General features: G+C 34.7%; 2 long non-coding RNA genes across 5 annotated transcripts; one reads left to right on the top strand and one right to left on the bottom strand.

Annotated features, from left to right (window-relative positions):
* LOC110265623 lies at positions 1,265-2,435 on the bottom strand. 4 transcript variants are annotated; one of them, XR_002351783.1, is made up of 4 exons: positions 2,059-2,435; positions 1,802-1,881; positions 1,585-1,706; positions 1,265-1,461 (listed from the first exon to the last, which is right to left on the bottom strand). It is a non-coding gene; the product is annotated as an uncharacterized LOC110265623 (long non-coding RNA). The 4 variants fall into 4 exon arrangements; XR_002351781.1 differs by having other exon boundaries at positions 1,784-1,881; positions 2,059-2,434; XR_002351782.1 differs by having other exon boundaries at positions 1,636-1,706; positions 2,059-2,434.
* LOC110265622 lies at positions 5,669-7,036 on the top strand. The gene is made up of 3 exons (XR_002351779.1): positions 5,669-5,847; positions 6,603-6,686; positions 6,784-7,036. It is a non-coding gene; the product is annotated as an uncharacterized LOC110265622 (long non-coding RNA).

Here is a 9,743-nt window from a genome sequence, read left to right as displayed (position 1 = left end):
TAATTATAATTTAATATAATTATTTATTTTAAAGATAACTTGTCACATGATAAATTATCATTGGACCCCATAAGTTCTTCTGAGAAGCAACTCCTTCTCCTCAAACTATGTGGAGGGACTCAACTCCTCTCTTCTCCAATGGTTAGAGGTTCATCACGTCAGAAAAAGTGAGTTGGAGACTCGCCCATTGGAATTGCTCTTATATGCGTGATGTTCTTGTACTAGAGAGAGCTCACCTGCACGAGAAAATATGGCGGTGATGACATCACAAGAAAGAGAATAAAGTAACTGCATTATTATATTGATAGGAAGTTAGCAAAATTTTAGTTGTAAATTTAATTAATAATGTGTTTAACTAAAAAATAGAGATGCGTTTTAATTAAAAGATAATTAAATAATATTATTTAAATAGAAAAGACAGACCAAAAGTTGAATTCTAAAGGATAAATAGCATTTTTTTTATATACACTACAATAGAAATGGTAGTTTGCGGCGGTTTATTTAGGGATTTGCGATAGTTTTAAATCGTCGCGAAATGAAATTCCAGCGGTTCCACAAGCGCTGCTTATTAGAGGGTGGTGATTTGATTTTGCAGCGGTTACGAAACCGCCACTATGTTGGTCAGTGGATTAAAAAAATGCGGCGGTTTTAAAACCGTCACAAATTTATATTGGGTTTTTTAAAAAAATTGCGACGATTTCAAACCGCCGCAATTTCATACACGAGCTTAAAAAAAAGCGGACTAACTACAATAGTTTATACCATTTTTCTTTACTATAACCTACTTTTTTACATTATATTTATTAAACTTGAGATATTAACATAAAAAATACTAAATAAACAATATTAAATTCGTAGATAATTCCAAAACGTTGAGTAAAAAGAACATTTATTTGTAAATTATTTACTCAAAAAATATTGAACAATACAAAATTGCTATGTTAAGAAAATTCTATTAGCTGGATCAAAGCTTTTAGTTGATGCTTTGATCAAATTTAGTAAAGCTTTTAGTTGATGCAGCAGTAGGAGCACTTATACCGACACCAAGGCCTCCATCAGTTGTCGGTCCTCGACTAGACCTACAAATTGTTTCCATCAATCATCCAACGATACAAAACCAAAACGATCTAGTTTAATTAAAAAAGATATAGGAAGTCATTCAATTAGAAAATTTTCGGATTGAATATACCAAATGTATTCAATTCCCTTAGATAGAGATTCAACAACTGGGCCAGAATTTGCCAGAACAAGCTGTGTTCAAACATAGAACAATTAAAGAAACTCCTTTTGGTAAGATACTAGTTGTCCATGATAATATGATCAGCTTGAATTATTGTTGATTTTATTTGTTTCATATAGCAACCATAATATATATTTTGGTTACCTCAATATCTCTCTTCTCAAGACTTCTATGTAACTCTTCAAGGGCATGGATGTCACTAGTGTCTATGTCAGTAACAGCTGCACAAAGAACATAAATTATAAGTTAGTTAATGCTTATAGAAAACTAACAAACCAGAACAGTATGTTCTTACTAGACATAAAAATCAGACAAAAATCAAGGTAGAGAATAGAGACACTCACGTGACATTTCAACAATAAAAAACTGGATTTTTGTTTGGTAGTCTCCTTTACCTTGTTCTTCTTCATCCATCAACCATCTTAGTATCCTGGAAGAGTGAAATCACATCACTTTCAAATGCCACCTGAAAAATATTAGAGTAGATTAGTAAGCAGAAACTCAAGCAAGTACTATGAAGTAAATGAACTAAGAGGAAATTACTTGAAGTCACATTAGGACAAAGGGCAAGAAGGAGTCTTGATAATGTTTCAGGAAACACATTGCAAATTATTCCTATGCCACTGTCACTTATGCCAGATCTGTAATGAAGGATAATCATTAGAATATGTTCCAGAAGTGTAAGAAAATTGAAGGAAGGGGGGAGGCAAACTACAATTAAATGTTGTATTGAGTTTTACTGTATATTTTTGTATGCATTGAGTTTCATCCAAAACTTATTAACAATGAGAATGAATTAAAGTAGGTACGATACATACCCACTGAAATCAAGCAGTTCTAAATTAGGGTAGCTAGAAGCAATAGCAGCAACAGATGCATCAGTAATTTCAGATCCGAGAACAAGAGAAAGTATTCGCAGCCCCCTGATGATTCCACATTTAATGAATTCCAATAAGTTTACCAATCAAATGGATTTTGTATCACACATCAACTCATTATAACAAAATAGAAGAAAAACAAAACTGAAATGTTCATTGAATTTATGACAAATAGGCTTGACATAGCATGTTTATCCTGTTGGATAAGAGCCTGGGATTTCAGATATGTAAATTGAGGTTGGGAATAAATTAAGGTTTGATCCCAAAGTCTTCATTGCAAATTTCATGATCTTTGTGTGTGAATGTTACATACAGGTTATGCTTTATGGTTATTATATGATTCAGTTTCATTTCATATACATCCTTTGACATGCCATATAAATTAGAAGTAGGAGGTCTTCCATCCGAAATTTGTAGATGTTTGATGCTTGCACAATATGTATGAACTAGTAGATGTAAAAAGTTCAGAATATTGTGATTAAAATTTCTATGTGAACAAAATTTGTTAAACACAGTCGGAAAATGGAGTTCAAGATTACAAACCTCAATCGAACAGCTGTAAAAGCAAGCACAACAGCATGAGAAAGCCTTAAAGCAGCTTATATGTATATTCTGCAATCTTGAACAATTTTTGCCCAATTCTTTAATCATAGTTGTTAGATCAGTACTATCATTTTGTTGTCGAGAAAACTTCAATGAAATCTCTCTCAACCGAGGATAGTTAAATACCTAACATTTCAAAGCAACTGGCAGTAACTAAAGTTCCCTCTCAATGCCTGCTCAATTCAATCAATCTAAAGTTTGATCACACCATACAATATCAAGAGGAGAAAGGAAAGGTACCAATCACCATTTTAGAAAGAGAATACAAATCTGACAGCCAAAGGGTAGTAAGACTAGCCGAACAGAATACAAATAAAGCCACCCATGTTAGAAAAACCTTCCATCTTGAGGAATTTGAGGAAATTCTAGTTTTCTCCTATGCTTAATGACTATCAGAAAAGATGAAACTCGCTGTATTTTAAATAAAAAAATAAAGGAAAAATCCTAGATTATCAAAGCAATTATTTTAGCACGAAAATAACCACTGATAACCCTGGATAATCAAAGTAATGGAAAAAAAAACTTTGTAAATGCTAAAAAATGAACACAATCATAAATTCTCATTTAACTAAAACAAAAATGAAACAGCATCTAAATCATTTGTGTTACTGAACTTACCCATAATCATACATCTTCATAAAAAACAATGAGCCATTACAGATATCACAAGAGAACTACTATTTTCTCTTCCAAGTATAGTTTTCAACACTTTTCAAATAGAGATTAACAAGAAAAAAAAGTCTTTAAAACTCAAAATCTCATAAAAAAAACAAGGACTTCATCATTTTCATCTAACTCTTCAAAATTAGCATTCAAATCAAGTGGCAAATTCAAGATATATAATCTATTGAATATAAAATATGGAGAGAAAAATTACTCCTCAAATCACCTCTGATTGTTTTAAGTTGTTAATTGAAATGTAACTTTCAGTGTTCAATCAATTGACAAATCTAAGAATCCAAATATAAAGGTGAATAAGAAAACGAAGACCTAGTAAAGAAAAAGAAGGAAGAAGGAGAAGAACCTAAGATGGTGGTGGTGGCAATGGAGCTAGCAGTGACGGAGGCCGAAGGCGACTGTGGCAAGAAACTCGTGCAGCTGCAGCAAATTTGAACCACGGATAGAGTAGATTTGGCTGAAGAGAGGAAGCATGGGAGCACCGTTTTGGGGTCAGGGCTAGCAGAAATAGCACCAATCGAAGCTCATGGAGTAAGGGTTAGGGTTAACAAGATTTGGGGTGCTCATGGAGCACCTTTACACTTGTAATCTCGAAAATTCTTGATTTCGTGAACAATTTTAAAACAAAAAAGAAAACAGAACAAAATTGAAAGACAGATTTTTTGGATACCAATAATATGAACCAAGAAGCTTAACAGACCTAATGATGGGACTAGAGGAAGCAGGGAGCAGATTGGTGATAGACCCACCAGCAAGGGGAAGCACAATGCAACTGGTACTGACGAGCACGGCGGCAAGGATTCGTGCGCGGAGGTGTGTTTCGTGCCTCTGCTCCTGTTTGTGTTTGCCCGAGGAACAAAAGAAGGAAAGCTGTTGATTCTTCACTATATATACCCAAAACGATTGAATTGCAGTGATTTTTACCACTACAATATTTTGGGTCTATGGCCACGGTTTTTTTGGTCACAGTTTTTTAGAGTGACAAAAAAAAAGCTATGGTCACGGTTTTTTAAAAAAAGGTGGCCTAAAAGGGTCTATGGTCACGGTTTTGAGGGGTGACCTAAAGGGGTCTATGGTCACGGTTTTTTACAGTGACCAAAAAGAGTCTATGGTCACAGTTTTTCAAAAAAAGGTGACCTAAAAGGGTCTATGGTCACGGTTTTGGGGGTGGCCTAAACAGGTCTATGGTCACGGTTTTGGAGGTGGCCTAAAAGGGTCTATGATCACGGTTTTGGGGGTAACCTAAAGGGATCTATGGTCACAGTTTTTTACAGTGACCAAAAAGGGGCTATGGTCACGGTTTTTCAAAAAATGGTGACCTAAAAAGGTCTATGGTCACGGTTTTGGGGGTGGCCTAAAAGGGTCTATGGTCACGGTTTTGGGGGGTGGCCTAAAAGGGTCTATGGTCACGGTTTTTGGGATGACCTAAAGGGGTCTATGGTCACGGTTTTTTATAGTGACCAAAAAGGGGCTATGGTAACGGTTTTTAAAAAAAAGGTGACCTCAAAGGGTCTATGGTCACGGTTTTGGGGGTGACCTAAAGGGGTCTATGGTCACAGTTTTTGGGATGGCCTAAAAGAGTCTATAGTCACAGTTTTGGGGTGACCTAAAGGTGTCTATGGTCACAGTTTTTCAAAATGGTGGCCTAAAAGGGTCTATGGTCACGGTTTTGGAGGTTGACCTAAAGGGTCTATGGTCGCAGTTTTAATCATTTGAGTTTGAATTAATGAAGATTTTTATGTATTTTTATAATTTTAAATATTTTATCTTTTAAAAATTTTAATAATTAAAAACTAATAATAATTTTATATAATTTATTTTAAATATTAAAATTTTAAATTTAATTTTATAAATAAAAAATTAAACATTACCCTAATATCACAAAATCCCTAATTGATACCCTAATTTTACAAAATGCACAATGCATACGTTCAGAGAAAAGGAAAGAAACGAGAAGCAGAGGGGAAACGGGAAGAAGAAGAGAAGAGGAGGGGAAGGGAGTCGTCGCGCCTTGCCCGCCCGTCGTCGCCGTTCCGTGGAGTTCGGCTTGGTCCCGGTTGAACAGGGATGAAGGAGAGGCGTCGAGAGAGAGATGCGATGGAGGTCAAAAGGAGGAGCTGCCATCACTGCCATCTCGTCCATGGAGCCGCCGTCGTGCTTCGAGGTCATCGCTCTGTGTCACTGAGAGAAGCCTGAGATTGAGATGAGGGAGACACGAGTCAAGGACTGCGATGATGAGGAAAAGTCGCCGTCACCTTCACTGGAGCCGCGATCGCTGTCACCGTTCTGCATTTCCCTGAGCCGCTAATACCACCATATTCTTCCAATTTCATTCATGTTCCGTGAGAGTTGGCTACTGCAGTTTCTGTTTTGGGGTTTTCCGCCATTGAAGCTACCATCAACAGCGCCACTCTCCATTTTGATTCCAATTTTGTAATTCGAAAACCTGTAATGTTCTCTACCCTTAATTTTGTTGCATTTTGTTTATCTCTGCATTCTTATTTTGATTCCATTAATAAGCACCTCTGTCTTAGTATCGCTGAGTTCTGCTTAAATGGTTGAAATTGTCACTGCTGTGGGCATAATCAAAGTTGGTGCCGCTGCCGCCGTTCCGGATTGCGTTAAAATTGACATTGTTGCTGTTCCAGTTGATGCGGCTGCCACTGTCCTTGGTTGCAGTAGGATTATCACTAATGAAATTAGAAACAAAATGGGGGTTGTCTTGTTCAAATTATGCGATTGCGACATCGAGGTAGGGGGTTTAATTTAAATGGTTTTTAATTTAAGAATGCCCACAAGGTTTATTGAGTAACTGCAAATAGGTTTAATGGCTGTGAGTAATTGATTGATTATATGAATGTTGATTTATGATTGAGATTGTGATTAGAATGATTGAAATTTTGATTGGAACTCTGATTGAATTTATTGATTTTATGAAATTGATTATGCGTGGATTATGAATTGTTTGCTGAGAGATTGTTGTGAATTCTGTATTTTGATGGATTAAATTGAAATTGTTACTGTTGAACTGGTTATTTGATTATTGTAACGGACTTAGTTGGTGATTGATTGGAGTTGGGTTTAAAGAATAGTTGGAGGGCTGAATACTTCTGCAATAAATAATTCATGTCAATGCTATTTCCTGTGCTTGCCAAATTAGTTTTGTTGATAAACAGTTGTTGAGTTTATTTGCATGTTTCTAGGCTCAACGTGCAGGTTGCCTGTTGAAGAAAATTCTGCAAGTCATTGAGTTGCATGTTTCACATCAAGCAAAAAGCATAAAAAATGTAAGATTAACTTTATATGTTCGTTGCCTCCCTAGAGAATTCAAGTTTTTTAGTTATCCTTGAAGAATGACTGTTTTACTATGTTGCATATATGAAGGAAAACAATATTTTCAAGGCTCGTGAGGAGAAGTACCAATCAAGAATAAATGCACTTGAAACTCTTACGGCTGGGGCCACTGAAGAGAATAAGGTAGTTTCTTTGTTGATTAAGCTGGGGGTGTGAAACTTTGCTGTAGGGAATAGAAATGCATATGAGTTCTGTTGCTGAGAAGGTATTTCTTTATAGATCCTCATTTTTGTTAGAAGTTAAAACTTGAAGTTGTTATTTTCAGCATGATTAAGTAGCTCAAATTGATTAGACTATCAGCTCATGTTGCTTATTGTACACAAAGCTAGTTTTTATGTAAATTTGTTTGAAACTATGCAGCATTGTTACCTTTGTATATAATAAAGTTCCTATAATTGCAAAAGGACTACCTTTAATAATTTTTAAAAGCAAATGATGATTTGATTAATATTGAAATGCTTTAGCATTTAAAATTACAAAACATGTTTTCCAGCTTCCAACTCTAGTTCTGTTTGGCTACTAACTTCAGTCAGTTGTTTCTTCAGGTTTCTTTGCAGCTTGAACAAAGTAAGTTTTGTCGATTGCCAATCTAGAGCTTTTCAGGTTTGCTTTGTTGTTTATATTGCTTCATTTTTTATTTCCATTTTCTTTTTACTTGTGCTATATTTATATTATTTGGTGCTTTATAGGAATTGAGAGCTGCAATGAAGTCTGTCAAAAATGAAGTGTTAAAAACAAAAAGAAGCTACTCAGAGGATTTCAAGTACTTTGGTAATATATACTGTATCTCTTCAAGTACTTTATATTGTTTTATGATGTGTCATATACTATGATGTGGATGTGTGTTGTATAGTGTGTACTAACTATTATATGTGTGATGTATATATGTTTTTATGATATGTTTTTTTTCCTAAGTTGAAGAAGAATAAATGTAGGTGTTTATGTCTAATGTGACTTTATTTTGCATGTTAATGAAGCAGGTGCTGAGCTTTCAAATGGTAAAGTGGCTGAAACAAAAGTTCTCGAGTTCTCGGGCTGAAACAAAAGTTCTCGAGCGTTGAGAAGAAAGAATAGCAATACCAGAAACAATCTATCCTAGCAGAGTCTAAGTTGTATTGCTCTCACACCTATGGAACAACTCTGTTAATAGTGTCTATTTAGTGTTACTATATATATCACTGTGTATAAAACTAAGATTGAGACAAGTGTATTTACTCAACTATATTGATATGTTAGCTGGTTACTTTAATTACAACTTATCTTAATTGTTGATTATCTTTTTTTATTTTTAGATTTATTTTGTAATTATCATCATTTTGGGATGTGATTATGCTTAAAAAAAAATTTTAATCTCATAAAACAAAATAGGTTATGGTCACAGTAAAAACCGTGACCACAGATAAGGCTATAGTCACGGTTTTAAGGTGGGATGACCATAGAGGCTATGGTCACGGTGAAAAACCGTGACCATAGATAGGGCTATGGTCACGGTTTTAAGGAGTGGTGACCATAGAGGCTATGGTCACGGTTTTAAGGAGGGGTGACCATAGAGGCTATGGTCACGGTTTTAGGTGGGGTGACTATAGAGGCTATGGTCACGGTAAAAACCGTAACCATAGATAAGGCTATGGTCACGGTTTTAAGGTGGGGTGACCATAGATAAGACTATGGTCACGGTTTTGAGGAGGGGTGACCATAGAAGCTATGGTCACGGCCAAAACCGTGACCATAGATAAGGCTATGGTCACGGTTTTGAGGAGGGGTGACCATAGAAGCTATGGTCACGGCCAAAACCGTGACCATAGATAAGGCTATGGTCACGGTTTTAAGGATGGGTGACCAACTGACCATAGAGGCTATGGTCACGGCCAAAACCGTGACCATAGATATAGCTATGGTCACGGTTAAAAATCGTGGCCTAAAGTGTCAAAATATAAAAATTGTAACCGTGACCATACGTAAAAAAACCGTGACCATAGATCTATGGCCACTGTGGAATAGGCCACGGTAAAAAAACCGTAACCATAGGTCCAAAACCGTGACCATAGATCTATGGTCACCCTTTTCACTAACTATGGTCACGGTTTTTTACCGTGACCATAGACCTTTTTTTTGTAGTGCGTATAATACTTCTTGGACGTTTAAGTAAATGAGTATAATAAGAGTTAAATATCAAGTGGTCCTTGAACTTGCAATTGAGTTTGTAACTCATTTTTCAATTTAAAATTACTCTAAATTTGTCTCTAAAGTTAACAACGATTGTCTTAAGGTTTATTCTAATGAATATTCGCAAAATGAGTGATGATTAATTTTATTTTTAATATTTTAATATGTTTTTAATTATATACGTATAGATGTAACAATAATATTTGTCGTGACAATTCTACGGTGCTATGTTAGATTATCATTGTCACATTAACACATGTTTAAAAAATGTCAAAAACATGCTTTACCTTTAATAGTGTATCGATATCTCATGTTCAACGCTTAAATTCTTGAGATTACTACATTTTATCTTTACATTTATTTAAATGACCAAGCTAATGACTCAGCCATGACTCGTATATATATATACATGTTGAATGGATGAAGTGTCCTCACAAGAAAATAATTTTGGCTTAATATGAAGCATTTAATTCAATAATCAAACCAAAAATATATTTTCATATGATTAAATCTACATCACACAGTTGAACTAATTATTATAATTTTATTCTCATGTTCTCATATAATAAAACAATCAGTTTACATATATATGAATACATTTTGTTTTAAAAAAAAAAAAAAGGATCAAACGAAATCCTTTAACATGAATTACATATTTTCATATGGTATATTTGAACAAAACAATTTTATATATAAAAGTGAGAGTGAGTGATAACAAAAGAAAACAAAAAAAATTAAAATAACTAATAATACAAACACTAAATATATATGGTATAATTTAAGAATAATGCTACGCCTCTAATGTATTTTTCTAATGTATTTTC

Source organism: Arachis ipaensis, chromosome B08 (genome assembly GCF_000816755.2).
Source record: "Arachis ipaensis cultivar K30076 chromosome B08, Araip1.1, whole genome shotgun sequence".
Taxonomy (NCBI): Eukaryota; Viridiplantae; Streptophyta; class Magnoliopsida; order Fabales; family Fabaceae; genus Arachis; species Arachis ipaensis.
This window is presented reverse-complemented; position numbering and strand designations above follow the sequence as displayed.